Source organism: Abramis brama (assembly GCF_963993115.1).
Source record: "Abramis brama genome assembly, chromosome: 20".
NCBI lineage: Eukaryota > Metazoa > Chordata > Actinopteri > Cypriniformes > Leuciscidae > Abramis > Abramis brama.
Window position 1 is genome coordinate 26,475,934 of NC_139982.1, and position 26,985 is coordinate 26,502,918.

At 37.5% G+C, this 26,985-nt stretch overlaps 1 protein-coding gene across 1 annotated transcript in view; it reads left to right on the top strand.

Moving 5' to 3' along the window:
• The first annotated feature begins 1,619 nt into the window (after positions 1-1,619).
• The window catches only part of lrrc4ca (leucine rich repeat containing 4C-a), a 74,491-nt gene continuing 49,125 nt past the window's right edge, over positions 1,620-26,985 (top strand). Inside the window, exon 1 of the mRNA XM_084094192.1 lies at positions 1,620-3,365. The gene's annotated coding sequence lies outside the window, so the exon portion shown is untranslated. The remainder of the gene's footprint in view (positions 3,366-26,985) is intronic.

The window sequence follows — 26,985 nt, forward strand, 5'->3', positions numbered from 1 at the left end:
TGATATATATTTGAAAATAACTTACAAATATAAGTTTTAGATTATTCGCTTTGACGTCACCTGTATATGCTCTTAAAAGCAGATATATACATTTAAAATGGATTTTTTTTCTCTTTTGGGGAAACAGACCAAAATATTCATTGGGGTGTATCCAAATTTTGGTGTGTCCTATAGAATGCATTTTAGTATGATGCCAACTAGCAAAAGAGCACAACGGCCATTTTTAATGGAAGCATTTTCCCCATTAATTTTCTTCATAGGAATTTAAAGAAAACCCTTAATGATTACTAAGCCCTTCACTAGCACAGCCATTTTAAAGACGAATCACTACATTACAGTTTTTGATCTTAAGCAAAAGAGAAAAAAAATATATAGATTTTTTTTATTTTTTTATTAAACTTTTGAATTTTTTTTTTCCCCAAGTTTGCATGACTGTAACTCAAGAGGATTATCTATCCTTTTATGTTCTAGTTCTTAACAAACTTTCCTTTTGTCTGTCATTATTTTTTAAGACTATTCAATTCCAAAGATATGGGATCTCAATGTGGCTCCATGAGTAAATTGTACAGGTCAAAAAACAAATGTCGGTCACTTTGCACACAGCTGATGCTTTTTTCTTTTAAAGATGAAGTCTGAAGAACAAATAAACATTTCCCTTCATAAAAACAATTGCAGAGAATATACCTACGTGTCAAAAATTATTCTTTTTTCAAAGTTTGCGTGCCTCTGATTCAAGTTGTATTAATAGATCTCAATATGATTGTCACAAACTGCCCTGAGACACGAAGGTTGAGGATCCAGATGCAGTTTTATTGAAAGGGTAATCCACAATCGTAGTCGAAAACAGGCAAAGGTCATAAACACCGGGTAATCAGTCCAAACAATAACAGGGTCAAAAGGGGTACAGGCAAAAACAGAGGAAACCAAGAAACCAGACAGAAGATCGAAAACCAGACAGAAGATCTAAAACCAGACAACCAGACAACCAGACAGAAGATCGAAAACCAGACAGAAGATCGAAAACCAGGAGAATACTTGGAATTGCAGTGTGACACTAAACAAGACTTCACAGATAATGAGTGAGAAAACCAGGCTTATGTGGGGTGAGCTAAACAAGATAATGAGACACAGGTGAATGTGATAATGGATGAAGAGTCCGGGCAGTGAGTTATGGGAAATGTAGTTTGTGAGGGAATGACAATAGTCTGATGTAGAGTGCCCTCCGGTGGCTCTCAAGGGCACTCCAGCTGGTGACCGTTACAATGATTTTAGATTCGAATTATTAACCAAGTTTCTTTTGTTATTTTTATCTTTTAAGATCCTTTAGGGTTCAGTCCCAGATATATGGGCATCTCAATGCGTCTCCATGTGCAAATTGTTGTATTTTAAAAATTGCTATTTTTTTATAATGAAAAAATTAAAAATAAATATATGAAAAATAAAAAATAAATAAATGCATAAATCATTTTTTTTTCATAAAAAAACAAATATATATATGTTATAATGACAAAAAATAAGATTTATGCAGTATTTTATGTTATTCTTTCTTTCTTTCTTTCTTTCTTTCTTTCTTTCTTTCTTTCTTTCTTTCTTTCTTTCTTTTTTACAATGCACTCCCACCTATGTCCAAATTAACGTTCTTCGTCTTTAGCTATTTTTGAGATTGGAAATCCTTCTATATGGTTTGCCATGTGTACCGCATATATTACTGACTTCATAACCGTCGGAGGCGTGTGCTGGTCACTAGAACGCGCTTATGATCTGCGGTTTGAAAATTACATGCTTGCTTTCACGCACCAGGTTTCCTTTTTTTCTTTATGCTCAAGTGGTCGTAAGGCAGAGTGCAGCGTCTAGACAGGGGACGGAGAGTCGGTAGATGGCAGTCGTGTCCCTTCTGCACTAGACAGGAAGAAGCAGCGCATCAAACACTCACACTTAGTACCCAGGCTATACACAATCACACACGCACATGTGTGCGTCAAACAGGCTCTATACAGACCTGTCCGAACGCGCGCACACCCCCTCATCATATAATCTATAGCGTTCAGGGTTATTGCACTCGACCAATCATTCGTAAGATGGAAAAAGATTATAGGACCATTGACTTTTACGCATCCAAGAAGACGCCAGTGAGGACAGTCAGAAGAGTGAGACTTTGTGCTGAGGGCTACATCAATACGCGTTAGAAGATTCTTGGTGTCACCAGCGGAGTGCGCTGAGCCGATGCCCACCGAGAGCCGCGCGTCATTGGACACGTCTGGGTAGCACACTAGTACTTCACACTAACTTCATTCACCGAAGAGATCTCGACGTATTCGACGAGTCTCACCTCTTTAGATGTTCCTGCTCGCGGAGTGACTCACTTGTAGCTGTTCTCCGATCGTAATACGGCACGGCTCGGCGCGGAGCGCAGCATCATTCGCGTGGATTTTCGTCGCGTCAGTGGATTGCTTTTCGTCGGAGTTGACTTGAACTGTATTGAGTATCTGGTGGGATGTAGCTTTTGATGAACACCTCGTCTCTGACAAGTTTATGCGCATCTGAAAAGGAACTACGACTGTAGGCTATATTAACCAATCGACTAACTAAGAAAGGGATGATTTGACTCACATTTGGCGCATTTTCATCCACTTTTCTGAAGAGAAAAAGAAACTCGGAAGATTGTGTCCTTTTTTTCATTTGATGATGCTGAGTTTCTTGGATATGATGTGATGCACGAATATTTGCGTTTGCCAACGCACGAGGCTTTCTCTCGCAAGACATAATCACATTTCAAGGAAATAAGCATCTTGAAATCCGCACTGGGCTGTGAGTAGAAATCTAATCAGATCGGGTGCGTAAAGGGGGAAGAAAAGTTCCGTTTTAAAACCATGACTGTGGAATAAGAACATCAGCTGTCTGCGTTTATGGGCTGCTGAAGATTGAGATGAAGAAGATGCAGGGAATGGTCCATCTCAGGGATAAAACCCATCTATGCGTATTGGCTGAATGTGAAACCCCAAATCTGTGGTGCTGAACGCCAAGAATGACACGCAGAACCAGGGAGACGACGAATTAACTGATTTATCAGCAGGAAAAGACTTGGTACACCGGATTTTGATGATGCAGGGCAAGAAAGCATCGAGATATTTGCTCTAGAGGCACTCGACCATATGATGGCATTGACAGGAAGACCGAATGGATATACTGGAGCGAATTTCTTCTCATAGAAGCTTGTAAAACTGCTCTTGGATAGCTTGGATAGTCCAAAGTACACGCTGAAGAACATTTCATTCGCACCGCGCTACGTTCCATGAGAATTGCGGATTGATTTTCGTGCTTTGGACGCGAACGGAACGGTGATTTGAACCTCACCGATTGAGAAAGTAAGTCATTCATGTTTTGATATTTGCATCACTGGACACTTTGACGTCTTTCTGACACCAAATGTTTCTGGTTGCCATAAATGTTAAGTGTTTTTAAATCAATAGCGTCCTTATGTAGCCTACAGTAGGCTTAACATTTAAGGGCACTTAACATACAACGGACAATGTGGTGATTAAAAAGGTAATTTGAACACTGTATGTCAGTATATATTCATACATGTATCCACAGAAGCGTTCTCTCACCGGCTGTGAGCTCCCCCCCACACTCTCTTGATATCTCTCGTGTGTGTATGTGTGTGTGTGTGTGTGTGCGCGCGCTCGTGCGTGCGTGAGTGTGTGATAAATGTGTGCGCTATTGACAACTGCACAGTGTTCCACCTTTGCGGTCGAATCTTTCTTTCATTCATTAATTATTCCATTCATTCAGTCTGAATGTGATGCCACATCCGTTTTTAGGAATGATTTGGTTCATTTTATTATTTAAAATTATTGATGTAGGCTACGAATCAAAATGAGCAGTTATTCAGATGATTATCAGCTTAGACTCCGTCAGAATGAGGGTTATAGTGCAGAAAGCACTGTCGGGCACTGGAGGCAGAAATGCGGGCTGTTGCTGCTTTGCTTGCTGATTGGTCCAACTCGTTTGTGCATATATATATATATATATATATATATATATATATATATATATATATATATATATATATATATGGTAACACTTTATTTTAAGGTGACGTAGTTAGACGTTACTACTACGTGTACCTACTATAGTAATAACAGTCAATTATGCATAATTACAAGTAACCTACCCTAAACCAAACCCTAACCCGTACTAGTTAATTAATATTACTCAGTACTTATTTGAGTATGTAACTACGTCACCTCACCTGTAACAGTTTAAATACAATAAAAACAATATAACAACAAAAAATACTGTTTATTAAAATTATGCCATATGTATATGTATGGCATCATTTAAACTCATAACAGTATTTTTTGTTGTGATGATATTTTTATTGTAATTTAATATTTTACTGTAAAAGTATACACACTGTCTAGCAGATTTTCTCTTTAAATTACAGGGTTTAAATTCATACGTTTTACTTATGAAAAACCTTTTTTGTAATATTCTAGTGTGAGCATAAAAATACGTTTTAGTTAAGTTTTACTGTAGCCTTTATATATATATATATATATATATATATATATATATATATATATATATATATATATATATGTATATATATATATATATGTATATGTATGTGTGTGTGTGTGTGTGTGTGTGTGTGTGTGTGTGTGCATCTACAGTGCTTTATGAACAGGCCATAGAATAGACATGATATGATTCAGGGCTGAAGAGTTTGGCCTTTCTCTGGGAGCTGTCCGTGGTGCTGAAATCCATGCCAGAAAATCGCATAACCGCTCTACTGTTTGTGTTTCTCTGCTTCCTACTGCCTTATGTTGCTCTGCCTCGTGAAAAAAAATACAAAAAAATAAATATATATATATATATATATATATATATATATCAACCATACAAGCCAACCATATTGAAGTGTGGATTACATTCTTGCAGGAAAGGAAAGCATCTACATCAGGATAATATCGAGGAGATCCATTTTAAGCGGATAGACTTGAACAAACGTGCCTAGATTAGCCATGCGGCATATTCTGAGGTCATAGCTGTCAGTCATAATTAACTGTCCTCTCTACCCGAGGAAAACGATTATCTGTGCCTTGTATCACAGGTACCGGCGGTTTTCTTTTTGACTTCATTATCATGTGTAACAAGTCAATAAAACCTTGGCAGAGAAGTTCTACTTTTTAATTTGTAATGAATAGCCAGAGCAATCCATGAAACTGTCTTAATTCAGATCAGTTCAGGATGTTTTGCTTCCCAGATGATGTGTATTGGATTGAAAAGGAAGTGATAAATGAGGCTACAGCCAACATATGCTTTGTGAATGTATGATCTGAAGGAGCTTACCAGGTTGACCTTGAAAGCAGAAGTCTGGCAATCTTTGACTGTGTTCTGTGCTTACTTGTTCTGAATATACCATCTCATATAGTGCATAGACCATCTTCAAACTGCAGTCTTCTTATTATGTTTCTTCTCATGAACCAAATCTCCTCTCAAGCTCGATGTATACAGATTAGACTTTCATCTTTCCTTTCCCTTTTTAAGATCAAGAATGTGAAGCTCTAGCTCTGCTTGATGTTTTAGGTCACGAGGTGAAGTTCAACGTTTTTCTGAGAGCCAAGTGGAATGAATTGGAGGCCGTGCGTGTAATGACTGAATTATATCCATCTGTCTGACGAACTCCATTTTGTCCCTTTGAAGCAGGCAGTGCATGGCCGCCCACTCACCGTCACCCGTTGGGAGAGCTTCCTGTTGGCCGGACGCCCGATCCGAAGCTTAGAGGCCTGCGTTAACACAAGACCCTTTTGCTGAGCTGTTATATACATAGATGTTATGTATACAGGAGGTTGTAGACTTGTACAGTACAACATGTCATCATTTACTAACCTTTATGTCATTCCAAACCTGTATGATGTTATTTTTCTATGAAAAGACAATTTTTTTATTTTTTTAAAGAAACTAATTTAGTAAGGATGCCTTAAATTGATCAAAACAGTGACAGTAAAGACTTTTACTTTGTTACAAAATATTTCTATTTCAAATCAATTTTGTTCTTTTGAACTTTCTGTTCATCAAAGAATCCTTAAAATATATATATATATGGTTTCCACAAAAATAATAAGCAGAACAACTGTTTTCAACATAATACTGATAATAATAAGAAATGTTTCTTGAGCACCAAATCACCAAATTGCAATTACAGAGATAAATGTAACATATATTTAAATAGAAATCAGTTATTTTAAATAGTAATAATATTTCACATTATTACTGTTTTTTTGTTTTTTTATCAAATAAATGCAGCCTTGGTTGTCATAAGAGACTTCTTTCAAATGCATAAAAAAATCTTTTTTGGTCCATACGCTGTTTGGACCCCATTGACTTCCATTGTATAGACAACAGGATTGCACTTTATTTTGCAGTACGTGCACTTACAGTGTACTTACCTAAGAAAACACTGGGTAATATACAGTAAGGTAACTAAATGTGTTAACGTTAGTAGGTTCAGGGTTAGTACCTAGTTATTACCTAGTTATTGTAATTACTATAATAAGTACATAGTATGTACATTGGGAGCATGGCTGTAAAATAAACAGTTGCAGTATTCTTCAATATATCTTATTCAAAAAATATTTGATTTTCTTAAATTCCACACAAGTAAGTCATACAGGTTTGGAACAACATGAAGGAGAGTACATTTTGACAGGATTTTCATGTACGTGTGTTACGTGTGAATCGGATCATGAGAAGGAGAAATGGTGTTGAAAATGAACGTGCAGAACTATATTTAGATTATTCCAGATCCAGAGTTTCAAACCAAATAATGACACAGGAAGTAAGAATAGTAAGTTGCCGTAAACAGCGCCAATGTTTGTCTTGTTAACAACCGAATATAAACAAAGCCTTCATTGCATTCGCACCTTCAGGTACCTGCCCCTATTCCCTGAGGTGAACAAAGGATTGTTTTTTTCCTTTTTCTTCGCTCTCTTCCAGGCACTTGATGGAGGGAGAAAAAAAAAGTAGTAGAGGAATGATGGAGTGATGTTGCCTTGGGGAGACGAATTGGGCCGCTCATTTTATGTTCCTTTGCTGTCAGGAGCTTTAGCATGATGAAGCTGCCGGGTTGGGTGGAGAGATGACATTTGTTTGTTGGTGAATGATGCATCGTGATTCATGTTTCTGCGGAGATGCTCCATTCCTCACTCCGTACATCTTCCAAACTTTTCTACTCGCTCATCCCGGCATGGGAACCGCCGAGAAAGGTTGAACATCCGTTTATCGAGTTTTTTTTAATATTTCTTTTTTTTTAGGTCAATCATAAATTGCAGATTTCAATACATTTATTGTCCAGCATTAAGATCGAGCTTCGCATTGTAAATGATTTGTGGAATTGCCTCGGCCGAGATTTTTGAGATTTATTTAACCGGTTATGTTGTCACGTAATTGATGAATGACATTGTTTTTCAAGCCCCAAAAGAAATCTGGGTTTCATATCAGTAGTATTTATGGGGTGCGCTGATGGATTTCTGGAAACGTGTGCAACTCAGGGCTTGTTTATTTTACTGTTCGAGTGTGACAGTCGTAATATCCCATGAGTCTCTTGGGTGGCTTCTACAAAGTGATGCATGAACAGGGATTAATCATGGTTAAAATAAAGCCACTTCCTTGAGATGTAAATCTAGTCTCTCTCTTTGTCCTTTCCCATTGAGAATCACCTTTGTAGGAAGATTTAATGAACAAAACTTCAGAATAAAAATAAATAAATAAGTAAAGCTCTAGAGATGTAACATACATTACGTGTACCAGGATTGGGTGTAATTCAGAACTAAATTGAAGATGCCTTTTGTATTTCTGAATCTAAATAGAATTTAGATTTTAGAATCTGAATGTAATGAAGTCAATTTTGAAAGGATTTTAAATTCAAAGACGTTCATATAACTGTAATTTTCAACTAGAAAAGCACAAAAAGCGACAAGGATAGATAGATGGATGGATGGATGGATAGAAAACAAACATTTCTGTGAGGGATGGAAACTTTTGATCAATTTAAAGGATTAGTTCACTCCAGATTTAAAATTTCCTGATTGTTTACTCACCCCCATGTCATCCAAGATGCTCATGTCTTTCTTTCTTCAGTCGAAAAGAAATTATGTTTTGTTGAGGAAAACATTCCAAGGACTTCAACGGGGAACAACGGGTTGAAGGGCCAAATTGCAGTTTCTATGCAGCTTCAAAGGGCTCTACACGATCCCAGTCGAGGAACAAGGGTCTGATCTGGCCAAACGATCGGTCATTTTCTAAAAAAAAATAAACATTTATATACTTTTTAACCACAAAGCACTAGCTCTGCGATGCGTTTCCACAACTTCACTCATTACGTAATCACGTTGGAAAGGTCATGCATGACATAGGGGGAAGTGCTGACCCAGTATTTACAAAGCGAACGTGCAAAGACTAAGTCAAACGCCCTTTACAAAAAAAGGTAAAACAACGATGTCGTACAATGTTGCAGTTAGAGGAGAAAATGAGATGGAGTTTTTCGCCTTACCCTACCTTTTCTGCCTACGTTTTCCACGTGACCTTTCCAACGTGATTACGTAATCCATGAAGTCGTGGACGCGTGTTGCAGAGACAGTGCAAGACGAGCATTTGTGGTTAAAAAGTATATAAATGTTCATTTCTTTCCGAAAATGACTGATTTTTTCGCTAGATCAGACCCTTATTCCTCGGCTGGGATCGTGTAGAGCCCTTTGAAGCTGCATTGAAACTGCAATTTGGACCTTCAACCCATTGGTCCCTGTTGAAGTTCACTATATGGAATGAAAAAATCATGGAATGTTTTCCTCAAAACCTTTCCTCAAAAACCAAAAGACATGAACATCTTGGATGACATGGGGGGTGAGTAAATTATCAGGAAATTTTAATTCTCTCTCTATATATATTATATATAATATATATGTTTCTTTGAGTTATAGTTCAGTAAATGTTTCTTCCTGTCATTCCAATTCAAATTCCAAAATCAACTTCCTCTGAAATGTGGCAAATTCAGTTAAAATTCAAACTCGTGAATTGCAAGGGAGCCAGTTCTTCAATTGTGAATTTTGCTCAACCCCAAATGTGTACAGCATTTCCCTAACACCCCGTGATTCCCAAGCTTTATCCGTCAGTTCTGCGATTCGCACCGTTTGCTATACCCAATAAACACTTTGAAATCAGAGAGATTAGTGTAAAACCCAGCTTGGGCGTGAATTAGCATTCATTTCTTAAACTGCTGGAGACTGCTATCAATAATCCAACCCATCTATCAAATTTTTTTTTTTTTTTGCATCCCAAGGTACAATTTCTCCCAGGGGGATTTGGTTTAGTGTGAAAGGCAGATTAAATGACGAGAGAACCCTGCTTGATGCACTACCTCGCTCTCCATTGTCTAAATCTTCCATGTCACAGCATAGAGATTTCTTTCCCGGGAGTCAAACTCCAAGGCCACGTACGGGAGGTTATGTAGGTAGTGTGTATTGATTGATGGGCTGGAGTTGTGGCGAGGATGACATTGAATTGATGTTTTTGTCTGTTTTTTTTTCCTGTCTTAAAGCAAGTGGGTTTTCTATGTCAGAATTCAGCCGTCAGCAAATGCTGTGTATTTTGTATTCACTGCACTGGTGCGAGCAAATGGGCCGGTCGACCTTGCTTCAGAGAGAGGATATGACCATATATAACACAATGACACATCTAAGAGCTTTTAAACAATCATTTCAAGTCTTCTAAAACTCTCTCTTCAGGATGTGGAGTTAAGCTGCATTTTAGAGGTTATCCTTAAAGGGATAATAACAATTCTGTCATCATTTACTCACCCTTATGTTGTTCCAAAACTGTATGAGTTTCTTCTGTTGAACACAAAAGAAGATATTTTGAAGAATTCATATATTTTGAAGATATTCATTGAAAAGATCTGACTCAAAAGAATGATTAGTTCACCAATTAGACAGCACTACTTGTACTTTCCTCAGAAACAGAGCACGGAAAGTGAAGCGGATCTCAAGATGTTCAGTCTATTTACTGTACCACACTTAGCAATCGTAGGGCTTCATAAGAGTGAGTCATGTAGACAACTTTAATAATGCTCTTGTGCCCCTTTTGAAGTTTAAAACTGAAAGTAATTGCATGAAAATCAGGATTTAAAACATCTCCCTTTGTGTTCCACGGAAGAAAGCAAGTAATCGGAAAGATTGGAACGACATGAGGTGAGTAAATGATGACAGACTTTTCATTTTTGGGTGATCCCTTTAGCAGATGTGTTCTGTACATTTTCGCTGCATGTACGTTTCACCCCAGCCCCTTTCGCAGTTACATTGACCTTCCATTCATCTCCTTCTCTTTGACCTGAGTGTCTTGAAGTGTGAGCGTGTGTGTTTTTCTCGAGTGGTGTCTCATCCACAACTCCTCCTACGGGATGAGCGCAGCACATTCCCCCAGTCGATGCCCTAATCAATCAGCAATCTGCCTCGCCCCATCAGTCTTCTGGAATAATCTGCCCTACATCATAAAACGGCCATGTTGACGTGTTGGATAGACACCGTTACCCCCCCACACACAGCCTGGGTAATGTGGATGGGTTCAAAAAAAGTGTATATATATATATATATATATATATACATACATGACAACTAACATATAGTTAGTTAAGAGTTATTAAGGTACATCTAATTTTATAATAAAATTGACATATTTAAACCTATTTTTATTTTTTACAATGCAAAATGGGTCTTTACTAGTGCTGTCAAATCAATAAATCACTTTTAATAAAAGTTTGTGTTAATATAATATATGTGTGTGTGTGTGTGTGTGTGTGTGTGTATATATATATATATATATATATATAATATATATATATATATTAGGACTTGCATAGACTAGTCGCGTGGTCGAGAGATCGACTACTTCAACCACGGCACTGTCGGAAACAATCAACTACTCGAGTGTGCATTAACCATAAATTAATTCAAAATGGTGAACATCACCAACAGACACATCAGATGTGTGGAAGTATTTCATCCAGGATGACAAAGACTACTTTAAAATACAACAGCAGTACGACAGCTATGCACAACCACCTACGATTGAAACATCCAACAACAAAGGCAAATGTTAGTGAGACGCACACCACGAGTCAAACAAACATTGATGAATTCTGTAAAAGCCCGATTACAGAGAGGAGAAGACGGGTAATAACAGGTTTACTTGTGGATTTTATAGTGAAGGATATAAGACCACTCTCTGCAGTTACAGGAAAGGAATTCAGGGGATTTATCAACTTCTTTGAACCCAGTATACACCGTTCCATTGAATGCTACACTCTGGAAAATAATTGGCCACAAATACAACTCTCTAAGCGGACATTGCGTCTGAAATGAAGGTTCTCTGTTACATGAAAATTAAAATATGTAATATCATAATTATAATGTTTTGAGAGTTTACTTATGTAATTGTTGCATTAGGCTATGAATTAATAACAGTATCATTTCATTTACAGTAGCATGAATCATGAGTAGTTGAGTAACTCGAGTATTGTTTTGATAAGAAATCTAGAAATCGATTTCTAGTAGAAATCAGTAGTCGTGCAACCCCTAATATATATATATTGAATTGAATTGAATTTATTTCAGGATAACCCCTTGAGATGTAACATCTCATTTTCAAGGGGGTCCTGTGCATATGTACAGACACAAAAGTTAATCACACAGTACATATACAAAAAAGACGCAGACACAAAGCAATACCTCGCTCACCAGCCCTTGCCCCCACAATTAACTTAGCACACATATTAAAGTATATTGACAAATAATCAGCCGAATGCATTAAACAACTAATGCGTCATTTATCAATATGCCTTATGACAAAATGTAACATACAGAATAACGTCACATCTCACATAGAAATGTCAAAGAAAATCAAGATAAAGAAAATGACAAAAAAAGTCATAATTGTATAAATACTACTATATGTTTTTTACATAAACCATTTATATGTAATACCATTGGTGTCCCTAATTACAAGAACATGTAGTTTTAAGAAAAGAAAAAAGTGACGATTTGAATAAACCAAATGTAGAAATAGACCTCAAAAAAAGAGGAAGGTTATTCCAGTCATGAGGGGCTTTATATTGAAATGCTCTCCTACCAGCTACAGAAAATAACCTTGGTACCGTAAAAAAGTATTGGACATTGGAGGTGTCTAAGTGAGTATGTAGAGCAATAGGGTATTAAGTGCTGTTTAAGGTATGCAGGACAATTGGAATAAACACATTTAAAAATAAACAGAATCCAGTGGTAATCCGTTCATGGCATCCAAAACCCCTGTTCCAGTCAGCCGTCCTCAGATCTGTGGCAAAGGCACCATGTCCTTAAAAAACATAGCTAAAGCAGGCCTCATGACTCAATAATGAGTGGTGAACTCCCCCACCCAACCCAAATCTAAGCTCAGCTAAAAGAAAATGACCTGAATCAGCCTGTAACTTGAGTCACGTCGGAGCTGACGTCGGCGACCTCTGCGGAGCCCTGCAGCTGGGCAGAGACGAGCCGTACCTGTGGCCAACGGCGTGCACTACAGGTGTGTCCATGAATATGAGTGCGCAAACTGTGCCTGGGACAGTCTCCCTTTCTGGGTTGCACCTGTGAGGCATCTGTTCAAGGCGGTGCGGAACTGGCCATATTAATTCTGCTGCTAAATTGAAAGGTTAAAGCCAGCAGCAGAGGTGACGGATTGCCGCTCACCTGGTTCCTCTGCTACTAAAGCACCTGTTTAACTGAGGTGAGGTTCAGTTGTCCTCCCGTCATAGGAGAGAAAGAGGGAGAGAGGGGATTGTTAATGAATGAAGCCTGGGAGAATCTACATTTAATAGGTTATTTGAGCGAGCAGAATAAAATAAGAGCCGCTGGAGTTGATTGTTCTTATCAGAGTTCATTAATGCAATTTCCTCTCACAAAGGGCTTGTGCAGAAAAGCTCTCTGCCTCAAATAATGACTGGATCAGCTTGTGCAGCCCTCTGCCGCTGAATAAGACAAGTTTTTTTTTTTTGCCCTGCACCGACGCCGGCTTTGGTTATTTACATATAGAGAGGCTCTTACGGACACCGCCAAGCCTGTCTTGGTTTTGATACACTTTAAACGCGAGTACATCATTCTGCATGAGAGCCGTAAACGGTTGTCGTAGCTCTTTAAGGCGTGGCTGTGAAACTGATCGACTGAGGATTCTTAATAGAGTGGTGTAAGCGTCAGGCTCTTCCCGAACCAGTACCAAAAGTTAAAGGACATTCAAAGATATTTGTAGCGACAGGTTGACCTGAAACCATTCAGAATTCAACTGAGAATGGCTTTTGATTTCCAATTCAATTCCTGAATCTGAGTTGGCTTACTAAACAAGATTCAGAATTGAGAATTGGAATTTTAGGAAGTTAATTTCATATGACTGTACTTTTAATTAGAAAACTTTGCATGTTTGCTTGACAAAGCCTTTTCTTTGAAGAACAAAGAAAGTTCTGAGAAGGTTTATAGACTTTACAGGCAGAAATCATGGATGGATGGATAGACTGATAGATGGGTAGAGAGGCATATGATCAGATGTACGAATTGAATGATATGTAGATGGATATACAGACAAACAGATGAAGGATAGATGGACGGATGGATGGATGGATGGATAGACGGACGGACGGATGGACGGATGGACGGATGGACGGATGGATGGATGGATGGATCGACAAACGGCTGGATGGACAGATGGAGAGATAGACACATTGATGGGTAGATAGACGTGAATAGATAAACAAACCAGATATACATTAAAAGATGGATAGAAAGATGATTTGGCAGATGGATAGATAGAATTACATTTAATATTTCAGCTAAATCCAGTTAGGCAGCACAACAGTAATGTCAGGACTCTCAGCAGCAAGAACGCCCACTAGTAACCAAAAGTTCACTGACCTAGCAACCTAAAATCACTGGCAATATGAGTTAGGGAATTATTCAGAGCAGTCAATGTTATTCCTGAAAGACTTCAAGACTCAGAATAGCTGCTGTATGTTTCTGCCCAGAATTTGTTTGGTTGAGTTCAGAGAATAGTTTGTGTAGTAAACAGAGCTGAAAGCAGCGAGAAGGCAACTCAGGCCATGATGACAACAGTTATTCTCTATCAACTGGGTGAGTCAAGTGAGTTCACATCAGGTCTCGACAAATCCCCGCTTGCCCTGAGACTTCGGTTTTAAAGTTTGCAGATGTGTGTATTTGTAAATGTAGGCCTACACAGGAGACTTTTTGTAGTACTGACCGTTATTTGTGAAATTATCACTTCAGCCAATAACCGTTTCCACTTGGATAATTAATAAATTAATCAAATAGTTTCCCATCCAAAAACTCTTTTGTAAATTGTACAAGTTTAATTGTTCACCTTTACTTTTCACATTCAGTGTTAGGCTAAAAATTGTACTAATTTAGAAAAATGTAAACAATAGTACCGCTAGTCCTTTGTGAAAGGGTTTATTGCATTTCCTCACCTCTTTTGAGATATACAGTACGGAAGGTTCATGACATTTTGATTGAATTACATTGACTTAAACTTTCAGGCTATCCTCCTGATGCTGCAATATGATTACCATCTACCCCCGATGTTTTTATATGGGCTTAAAGATAAAGGCATCCATCCAGCCAGAAACAGAGCTCCAGGCAATAACAGCATCCCACCGCACCTGAGATGTGTCCATTCAGGTCCATTAAAGCACAGCTGGTGTCATTTAGACCCGGAAAGGACGATTCCCTTCGCATTTTATAGAGTTGGAAAAACAGCGAGCCCCTTAGCCACAGTGCTCCATCACTCCAGCACAGCGAAGCGCGTTTGGATATTCAGACGTTAACATTAGCCTAGCATACATCATCTGCTCCAGGCTGAATTAGATGCTCACATGTGAATGCTAATAGGCAAAAGTTTCCAAGTAGAAATTTGAAAGGGAAAACAGAGTCTGTTGCCAAAATCTGCTCTCCTGACTGATTAATATGCATCAGATAAACTCGTAAGCAAAGCATAAAATTGATCTAAAAAGACCCAGTCAGATGTGTGTACTGTGTATGCTAGATTATGATGTAATGATTGCGCTAGCGGGCTAGCATACATAAGTCAGGGCTTTTATACAGTAATAACATTGAGGAGATCTATTTGTGCCAGTTTAATAGATAGCCGTCTAATTTAATCTAATTTAATTTCTGCTTCTCTAGAGTCTTGTTCTCCTGGTGGTCGTGCAGAGAGAGAAGGGTTTTGTGGTGAAGTGTGAGTGTGTGCATGTATGCATCTCATTACATTATATTATATGATTTTGGAATTGTTATTCATAATAGTTTACCGTTTTTACTTGTAAATGTTAAAATTATGGCATTCATATAATGTAATGAGATATAATTAGTAAAATATCTATAATAACCCCCTTTATTTCAGAAATTATATATATATATTTTTTTTTTTTCATTTTTAGAGTTAGCACTATTAATTGGTATAAGTTTGAAAATAAGGTAATTGGTATCTCTTATTACTAATATTAGTTTGTGTAGTCCAACATAGCTGCACTGGCTCAACCAATAGCATGAGTTTGGGGTGGGGCTATTTATTTGTGTAACCAATGACAGGCAGCTGGAGTTTGAAAACAATCTAGCATTTTGTATGATGATGCTAATTCTGCAGAAAGCTTTTTTTTCTTTTTTTTTCTTTTTTTTTTAGGTAAGCTTAAACTTCTCGACAGCTTAGATGAATTCTTGGATGAATAAAATATATATTACCAACTTTGTTTCAATTTTCAATTTTAGGAGTTATCAATATCTGTGAAATTGAACTTTATATTACTTGGTATATATTATATTCAAAAGAAAATAAGCTATATATTTGATTGCTACTGTTAGTTAGAGCATATCCCAAGCATTCAAACACAGAAGCAGCACTGGCTTAACCAATAGCGTGAGTTTGGGGTGGGGCTATTTGTTTGTTTGACCAATGACAGGCAGGATGATGTACAAGAAACCTGTTTGATAACAGTATTTATAGTTTTGCAGTTCTGTGAAATTGGACTTGATATTACTAGGTATTAGGTTGAAAATAATCAGTGGTATCTCTTCTTGCTATGCTAACTGTTGACCGCTCCATGGTACGAGGTCCCGTATCTTTCTTGCTCGCTCTCTCTCTTAACCGAAAACCCCCACACCTCTTTGGCTTAGTACCCTTGGGCCTTAGGAAGCTGTTGAGATGTAGAGTGAGATATGATGTGTTACAACTGTGGACACCCTCCACTGTGTCCAATTCTCTTTCCTTCTCACCTTGACACTCTCTCTCCTTTCCTGTCTTTCACACTTCCTCTCCTCCCTTTCGCCTGGTTTGGCCTGTCATCGCTCATCATGTTTCCCTCTTCATTGCTACTCTGCATCCTTTTGTTTTCGACTGTCCTGCGATTCCTTGTTGGCACATATCTCTTTCTGTCCCACAATGACTCTGTTTCATTTTCTACCACTGTCCACCATCATACCTCCTATCTTTGCTGGATGAACGAAGGAGTGTGAAGGGGGTGGATGATGCCGGGGCGGAAGCATATGTTGGTGCCCCGTGTTGTGTGCCAGACCTTTCTCCACAGGGGGACACCATTGTTTGGCATGATATCACAAATCTTACATATACAAATTATATTAGAAACATTATAAGTGCTCATTAGCTGGACATTTTAGCATCATTTCAGCAAAGTAAAATGTATGATACTGTTGTCGTCAGTAATTTTTTTTATTTGAAATGTTACTGAAACATAATTTTGGCAAGTAGTTGTTGAGTTTTTTGGCATTCTACATTTAAGGTTTCCCAAACGTGGGTTTGCAAACATGGTGTTTGTAATTTTATCACATTATTTTACATTCACCTCATTATATAAGTTTTAGCATTTCACTAGACTTGTAAAGAGAAGTGTTTAGAAACCTATTAAGCTTGAGGGTTTAAAGTTTGAAAGTGAATAGACATGTCATAAATATTAGTATTGGAACTTGTAGTGTAAAATACAATTCTTATTCTTAGTCTAATTATTATTATATAATTAAATTGATTAAAAGCATCATTGTGAATGTGATGTGGACCGTAACTTATTCTTATTCATTTTAAAATAAAAACAATCAAAATAAAATACATACTAAGAAAATCATATTTTATTTGTTTACTTTAAAGTCATGTGCCCATTAACCAACATCACAGAATTTAAACATGCAGATGTGTTGTTTGTATGGGTGGTTTCACTACAGTGGTTCAGGCTGCAAGATTGCCAAATGACTAAAGAAACTGTAAAACTGTACATTACTTGTCTATTACTGTACCACCCACTGCTTCTTATAACAACGACGGAAATAAGCAGTTAGAATAGCAAAATATGTGGGAGAGCATTGCTATAGTGTGACTACATTGTATTAGAATAGCTTGCACTTTGATGTTAATACATAATTCATAATTAAAATGGTTTAATAACAGTATATGGTTACAGTTCCACATAAATTGGCTACAAAATACATGTATAAGATGATATAAGAGACTTTGGAGTGCACACTACAATAAACAAGCTCAGTCTGGTGTATTTATTAACAGTTTTGTGTTTTCTGTCGTGTTGTTAACGTCATGATGCACAACGTACACAATGACTAGTCAGTGGATTACTGGAACAACTAGTCGACTTTTCTGAGAGGGTTTTATTGTGCAAACCACTGCAAACGATTAGCATGCTAACAAAAGCTGCACTGCTAAAAGTATCAGAATTAAAAATAGAAATATCTCAAACTAATCAACCTCACTACCTAACTATGGTTCTTAGATAGTACAACGGGAAAAAGAGCTTTAAAATATGGGTGAGATGGTGGTTGGAGGGACATGTGCTTGTAGCTAGCTAGCATTTTGGTGTTTTTTTGTTTCGTTTTTTTTTTAGTTCCACTACCTGGCCCTCCATTTGCACTCTTTCCTTTCACAATTTAATTGGTCTTTTGCTTGTCGGAAACGATGCAAACCTGAAAACTGGTTAGCCAGATTTCAAACAAGTTTGAAATGTGTCATAGCATCTGCGCTAAAAGAGCATCAGTTCTTCTGTTTTTTTCTTTTTTTGTTCCACGGAATTAAAAGAGGAAAGAGCGACTTGCAGTGTGCGCTTAGCTTAATGCCTCGTTGATTTTGAGTGTATCAGTCTCTGGGATTTGTACAGTGTGATAAAACAAATGTGCAAGTGGGAAGACAGAGGCTAAGGAGCCATTTATGCATAAAGAGCGATTCCTAGATTCATGTCCTTTATAGGCAAATGACCCCAATTTGATTTTGATGTGAGCGCAGTCTATGATCAGTGCCAGATCTCATACTCATCCTGAATGTAGGCCATACCCATAGACTATAATGAGTTATGAGTGACAGTTATTTTGAGATGAAATATTAATAAGAATAGAGAAATCTATTTATGGCTGGATTTTTCCTGGGTCAGGAGAGACGGAACGAACAGGGCATTCTTAGAATGACTACTTAATTTGAAAAAGAATAATGCACATAAAATAAATTTATTACAGAAAAAAAAGGGTTGTAGTAATACAGTGCAAATAATACAATTATTTGATTTGATTTTTAAAAGGAAAGTTCACCTTCATGTCATTCCAAACCTGTATGACTTCTTCTGTTTCTTCTGTGGAACATATGTGATTAGTTTTTTTTATTTTATTGTATTTTTAATCCATTCAGTGGAAGTCAATGGGGTCCAATCATTGTTGTTTTGGACCCCATTGACTTTCATTATATGGGCAAAAACAGTTTGAAAACATTCTGCAAAATATATTATTTTGTGTTACGCAGAAGGAAAAAAAAACATTAGGGTGAGTAAATGATGACAGAATTTTCATTTTTGGACGAACCTCCCCATTTATAAAGACACTTGATGCCCAATGTAAAATCTGGGTCTTGAAGCAAAATTATTTAAAGGTCCCATGGCATGGATTATTTTATAATGTTTCCTGGGGTGCCCTTATAATGTTAGTATGTTTTTTAGATAAAAAAAAATTGTCATAATTTAGAAAATCCTAACTTTAGCCTCTGATTTGAACGCTCTGTTTGAAGGGGCGTGTCTTTTGTGAGACTTCAGTGTAAACGCCCACTGCTGTGATTGGCTGACATGCTTGCATATGAAATAGCTAGCATTACATGTGGAACTCTCTCGAAAACTTTTACTAGTACAGCTATTATACGTTTTTACTATTATAGCTATTGAGATTAACGAATCATGAGAAGTTTTTAAAGTATTTAGATCTATTCCCATCACATAAAAGGTTGCAGTGATGAGCATTGAGCAGATGACAGTCTGTTGATCGCGTGAATGAAGATCTTATCATTGCAACGCAGTTTCTGCACTCTCACTAATGCTTTCACCAATGCAAACATGATGATACAGTAAGAGCTTCGTTGTGCAGTGTAACAGCGTCATTGATTTCATAACGAGTTTTGGCAAGTGTCCACATGTGATTGACAGCTTGGGTGTGATTGACAGTTCTTCAGAGGCTCGGATGAAGGAACTAAAAAAATACTTTTGTGTTCATTTGTACATCCAAACACTGAGCAACTGCCATGCTTCGCTCGTTTGCAAGCCATGATGTCTCTCGAAGAAAAAAACAATATCGCGCTCGCGTAGCTCATTTTCTCATGGGCGGGCCAAATTCTCTTTGCGGGCAAAGCAGAGATGACGACATAAGGGGAATATTCCAGATTCACCCATCTGAGCTTTCATTTTCTCAAAGACGAAGCAGGATACCCAGGGCTTGGTTTACACCTATCACAATTTCTAGCCACTGGGGGACCATAGGCAGGCTTGGGGAACTCATTTTAATGTTAAAAAAACTCATAAAGTGAAATGTTCATGCCATGGGACCTTTAAACTGCTGATCAATTATGCATAATCACATCTTGAAAAGGAAAAAAAGGCCTTAGCACCTGTCTGAAGCTAGGCTGCAAAATGGTCCTCTGCACAAACTGCCACACAAACCATTAAACAAAACATATTCAAATAGAGCGCTAACATCTGGCTCACTGATCCCAGAGCTGTTTTTAACACAAGCCAACTCACTTCGCCCCTGCTGTTCTGTAATCCCGGTTTGCTCAGTTGCTTCCGCTTTTCCCAGTTTGGTGACTAACCCAAACTGTTTTATCTCCAAGAGAAGCAAATGATGCATTTAATCAGGCAGGAGAAGCTATCTGTGGGCTGTGACTTGGCGAGTGCAAATTAAGTCTTGATGAAGACGGAAAGTGGGCCGGTACTTCGCCATCAGATCCAGCGCAGTGACTTTAGCCCCTTTGATGAGACGTTCATTATGCACGGTGAAGGAATGGCAGCTATCAATCTGCCAATGAGCCGTACAAGTTGTATAAATTACTCTAATAGTGTGAAGCGCTACCTATAAGTGTTGGAAATGCAAATTGACCCTAATTGATTGACGTAGGGACAAGTGTTTTCTCCCCTAAAGTCACTCTTGCTCTTTTTTCCTCCTTGTGTGCTGGTGACCGAACCTTCCAGAGGCAACTGTCATTTATTCTGAGCCCAAAATCTTCCCAGCAGCCCCCACAGTGCACAGACATTCAGCTGGAGGTGTTGGTTTCACTTAGCAAGCTAAGAATATAGCCTACAGAATGCCTATCAAAATGCTGAAAGTTTCAACAATTAAGGACTCAAATGAGCAAGAGTGCTGTCATACTGAATTTGGTCGTAGTCACAGCCGATTGCGAGTGTGTGGCCGATTAAACGTTAAAACTTTAACATTTTCAACCTTCATTTTAATAGAATTCAATTTTCATTTTTTTTGTTTTACTCAATATTTTGTCATACTCGTTACTTTTTCATTTGGACTAAAATGGCATCTAATTTATTTGACTTTTTCACATTCTAAAATAACATTTAGTTTACATTTATGTTTACATTACAGTGTAGATTTATTTGCAAAATTGAACTCAATATTCAAACATTTCACATATATTAGATTATATTAATTTCTGCTTGTTTCACTTAAATGTTTTAACTTTTTTTTAATCAAATTTTTTGTTTTAGTCATAGCTTTTATCAAAAAAGTCATTTAAATGTAATCTTTTTTTTTTTTTTTCATTTTATATTGATAATTTCAACTAAAATTGCATCCAATTCTATTCTGCAAAAATAATATTTAGTTTATGAAGTGTGCAAAATGAAAGACATATTCAAACAATTTATATTAATTATATTAACTTATGCATATAGAGTACAAAATTGAACAAAGTTGTGATTTTTGTTTTTAGACGCATTTTATATATATATATAAAAAAAGGTCATTTACACATTCTGGCTAGCAAGTAACTTAATTCAAGGTTGCTTCAAGTTATTTTGTGCAGATGCAAGTTGTAATATTGCCATATTTTTCTTCTGAAATTTTTGTTAGTGGATTGTTATTATGCAGTGTTATTGTTGCCATCTATTTTAATGAAGACTTTCATTATCATGATGCAAAATTTTCTTTGTTTGTTGTCTTTGTTAACCTTGACTACAAAACATGTTTAACACCTCGTTTTAATCTTTTTAATAACGTGTATCTCACCTAGGTATAGCCATTTGTCAAAAAGCAAATTAATTTGCTAAAATGATAAAACTAGGACCAGTTGGAAAACAAATGCACAACTTAACTTATTGATGGTGAAGGGTGAGGTGGGTGAACCTTGCTCATCAAAATCTCTTAAATATTCATCATTCAAATTGTGATGCATAGAAATCATGCAGCTCTATCGAATATCGATTTACAGTGGCATAACAGCAGGGCCACATCCTGATGCGTCAGCTGGAAAGTTGTGTTGTTTTCCTGGAGGTTGAGGTTAAAGCCAGAACCATACAGCCCTTTGCCCTCAGAGACGCTGAGTCGACAGACCTGTGCTGGGTCTCTCTGACACACACACACACATAAACACTTATACGCGCATAATAAGACCATGCAGTGAACCTCGCTCGGTACCGTACACAGCAGCGTCCTTTATCTGATGCTAAGCCTCCCGGTTTTTCTCCGCATCAATAACGCTACAAAATCGCACGTCCCTAAGGCTCTTTGTTGCTGTTTTCATCATTCGTTTTCAAAAGGCACATGAAGTTTTTCAGGAAACGCGATTGCAAAAGCAGCATGTTTAGCTTCTCTCATGCATGGCTTTCCACCTTTGGGGAGTCTTCTCTTTTTCACGAGTCTGAATACACGAGTACAGAGTGTAGTCTGACCGGTCTCATTTGTAGTCAATGAACGAGCATAATTGGCATGTGTTTCTATTTGTCCTTTGGGCCACTGTAGGCTTCCGTAGTGCCATTATCAAAGAGCCCCTTGTACTGAGGGAAACGGCAGGTTTTCTATTCAAAGACCTCCCTGTGGAGGACGACTGCGGGTCTGAGAGGACGAGCGGGGGAACGCTCACCTCAGGGTCTCTGCTAGACTCAGGCAAACACACGTCTTCATGCTGGGCCGCCTCAGACCAGGCCAAGAAAAGGATCTCTGTTCTTTCCTCGACTCCAGACTTTAGAATTTTCTCTCCTTCTATTGCTTTCCACCCTCAGTTTCTCTCTGAGTATGGAATGGAATGGTAGCGTACTGCTCACAGCACCATGTATTATATGTGAGCTGTATATGTGAAACTGTATGCTATACACAGTTACAGTTTATTATTCAGATAGTAGTTTGCTACAGTGTTGTCACATACAGTATACTTACTACATGTCATTAATATGCCAGGGCAATAGTAATCTGATGAGTTTGCCTCCGGTTCATTTGTCATGGTTCATATATCATATGTATTCATATTCCAGAGTCCATAAAGGTACATGGTGGTGGAGAAAAATTAGAGGGGGAAGGAAAAAATACATTTCAAAACGTTTGCGTCCCCGCCAAGAAAATTTACGTTCGCTCACAAGCACTCAAAAGCTTTGCAAGCAAACGTAAAGTTACACGGAGAACGCAAACATTTTGCAAGCGACTGCAAAGTTTCTCTGGGAACGCAAACATTTTGCAAGCGAACGCAAAGTTTCTCGAGGAACAAATATTTTGCAAGCGAACGCAAAGTTTCTCTGGGGAACTCTAACATTTTGAGAGTGAATGTAAGGTTTCTCAGGCGAACACAAAACATTTGCGAGGGAATGCAAAAACGCATTGAAATATAATATTTCCTCCCATCTCATATATTTTAGTGGTCAAATGTGGGGAATAGTGAATGAGCGATTTGGAACACAGCCAGTGTTATCTAGTATCTATGTTGTAGGTCATCTTGGTATTCCATGCATACCTGAAATTTGCATACTTGTTTCAGTAACACTTTTTCATCAGAGCATACAATGAGGTGCATTACAATGCATAATTAATGCGCCATTCTGAACATTCTAGTTCCTTTTGTAGTTCAAGTCTCTTTCTTTCTGTCTGTTTTTTCTCTGATAACATTTTCCAGATCACATTGTCTATTTTTATTCTGTTTTTACCCCTTTCGGTGCTGTATTATTGTCTCTAATCTGTATGTCTTGTGTTGGATGTCATGTAATTGGCTGTTTTTCTCTCACATCATTCTGCCCCCACTGAGGCGGTCCTTTTGCTCAGCACAGTTCCTGTTCAATTAAAGTCACATTCCGCTCAGTTTATTCCACACTGTCCCTCAGGCACAGTGACATGAGAGGAAAGTTGCATATTGACTGACACACATTAATATAAAAATACAAAGACACATGCATACAGAGAGAGAGATATACACTCAGATGTTTTAAGAGTTAGTAACTAAATGTAGTGAAGATGCCTACATTGTTTTAGTAGTGTGACAGTAACTCATTAATATCATAAAAGTGTTGCTTTTCCAGTAACTAGCTACATTTTCCAGCAAGAGGCTGAGGAACGTGAACAACTCTGTTGATGTTTTACATGCTCTTCTGTCCTCTTTTTCCTCATATGTTTAGAGTTGGGATGTCTGATTTATTTTAGTGAATTGGTTCATTCAGATGGTTCATATTAAATAAAGTGACTTATCTCTGCGCTGAATATCTTTGATCTTCCCAGTGAAAAATAAACGTTAAGTGCTTCTGTTCATCACTGTTTTTGCCTCAGAAGTGATGTTGTTTCTTGTTTTTTTAGTTACATTTAGTGTAAATTCATCTGTTCAAGCTTAATGTTGTCCTAAATGAGGACAACTGTCTCATAAATGGTGTTTCTTATGCGCATTCAGTCTTGACCAGCCAATGGGCATGTGCAGATCTTAGCGCGCGTCTCTGAACACTGACGCTGCATCTGAAATTTAATTCTTCCCTACTATATAGTATGCAAAAAACAAGTACCCCAAAAGAGTAGTAAGTCCGAATACATAGCACTCGAAAAACAGAAGCGAAAAGTCCCGGGTTTACCTTCTACTTCTACACATTTGATGGGAATAACCAATTCTAAATATTAACTAACTATTAACAGTGACTTTTACCTCAGTAAACTCCTAATTACTGCTTATTAATAGTTAGTAAGGTAGTTGTTAAGTTTAGGTATTGGGTAGGATTAGGAGTGTAGAATAAGGTCATGCAGAATAAAGCATTAATATGTGCTTTATAAGTACTAATAAACAGCCAGTATCCTTGAAATGTGCATGCCAATAAGCAACTAGTTAATAGTGAGAATTGGACCCTAAACTAAAGTGTTTCCAAATACTCTCCTACCATAAATGTTGTGTTTGAAAGGAAAACTCCTAAATGTATATGCAATAAGGTCAGCCGCAAAAATAACTGTGTCCATGCCTGTTCAGCGCTGATTCTTCACTGCGTGTGTCTTTAGTAAATTCTGTCGGTAGTTTTTAACTCTAAAATAGGTTTTGCACTGGCGCAAGCGGTTAGTAAATCTGGCCCAAAACCTCAAACGTCACGACTTTTCTGAGTAAATGTAGTAAATGTAAAGTTTGATCTGTTCATCATAAAAAGTGATTGTGTCATACAAAGAAGCCTCCTTTTTGTGTAACTCTATAGTAAGTTCATGTAGTTAATTAATATTACCCCGTACTTATTTTAGTACAATGTAAATACGTCACCTTAAAATAAAGTATAACCTTTTTCTGGAAAACTCATATGCCCTCATATTCTTTTATCAAAATAACTTCCCCTCCCTCTTGCTGCGACTTCTCTTCTCTGATGATGTTTACTGGTGCGAGACAACCTTTCACTCACATGAGATTGACCAATAGCAAACCACAATCATCCAACCATCCAATCAATTCCCAATGGATAAAGTCAAATCCAGCCCTACATTTTTTTTTTTTTCTCTCATTCGAGAAGCCAATTTACTCAGATACGTCACAATAGCGAAGAAGACTATCGCAACTTCCGTTTCATGATGATTTTAAGTAATGCAATTATTGTGTTCACATGCTGTTTCTTTCAAGTATAGGGTTCTCATTCTCATCCCCATTCCAGATAGCTAATCGGATTCGTACAGTAGTGCACTTCATACTTTACTTTGGACCTGATAAGTACCTTATAGGACCAAATCACACCAGATTCTCAATACTGACTCCAGGGAATGGATCTCATTCTCGTCATCTCTTTCCCGCTGTATTTCTATGTAATACATTTTTACTCTGAATCATCACGGACATCTTTAAAGCAGCGGCAAACATATTGCAGGTTTTAATATCCCTACTTTTAATCGGATTAGACCAGCGTCCCCAAAGATGGTATCCAGGATCAGGTTCCCAACTGTTAGACATAATAACATGGAAAAGAAGAGGCCGGTTGAATGAGAATGGCAGTTTTTTTCAGAGGCAGTGACGAGGGACTCGGGTGGAAAATCTATCACGCGCAGATCCGGCAGCCATGACTGATTAGGGCGCATGATTAATTATGAGACAGATTGCTAAACGCTCGCTCGCTCCTCGGATGCGGTGAGGTAAAGTGTCTCTGTGGACTGAAATGAAGACCCCTCCCTGCCTCTTCCATCTCTCTCTCTCTCTCTCTCTCTCACTCGTTATCCATGTACCGCCCTCCTTCTCTGTCTATATAAAGATCTTTTGGGCTAATCAGTCCTCTAGGACTCCAGCCCAACAACGAAGAATCTCCTCGCAGCTGTGCACTGTCAGGGCACAACAGAATGCCGTCTTTTTAACCCTGGATTCTAGGGTGTTGACATATACTGAAAAAATATATATATATATACTAGAAATTGCATTGTAGGAATCAAAATGGCAAGCTTTTAAAAATTTGCTTAAAATGAAAATTCTGTTAATATTACTCAACTTCATTACTTTCTAAACTTTGCTTAACTTACTTTCTTCCATAGAACATAAAAAGAGAACATTTTGAAGACTGTGCTGGTCGCTCTTTATAATTAATGAGAATTAGTACTTTAAATATGATGCAAAAGAACCATAGAATTATCATAAATGTAGTCACGACGACTTCTACAGACAAACAATATGTGTGGCATATAAACAATTAGATCAGTTTATTCCAAATGCAAATGAGTTCACAGCTTATTATTAGTCAGACATGGAAAAGTTGGTTGAGTTGTTAACTTGGCTTATTACAAGTCGATAGAGATTATTCTCATGTCAGGCTTAGTAATAAAGATTTTTTTAGGGTAATAAAGTTACTCTCTCTCTCTCTCTCTCTCTCTTTATCTTTCTCTCTCTCATATACATACACACATATATATATATATATATATATATATATATATATATATATATATATATGTGTGTGTGTGTGTGTGTGTGTGTGTGTTTTAGGAAGAAGTATATTATGCTAGCCAAGGCTGCTTTAATTTGATCCAAAAAATGGCAAAAATACTAATTACAATTTAAAATTTGTAAGTATTTTAAAATGTTTTTTTTTTTTTTTTTTTTACGATATATCGGCCACCATATCGTTATAAGCCCGATGAGAAAATTTGGCTG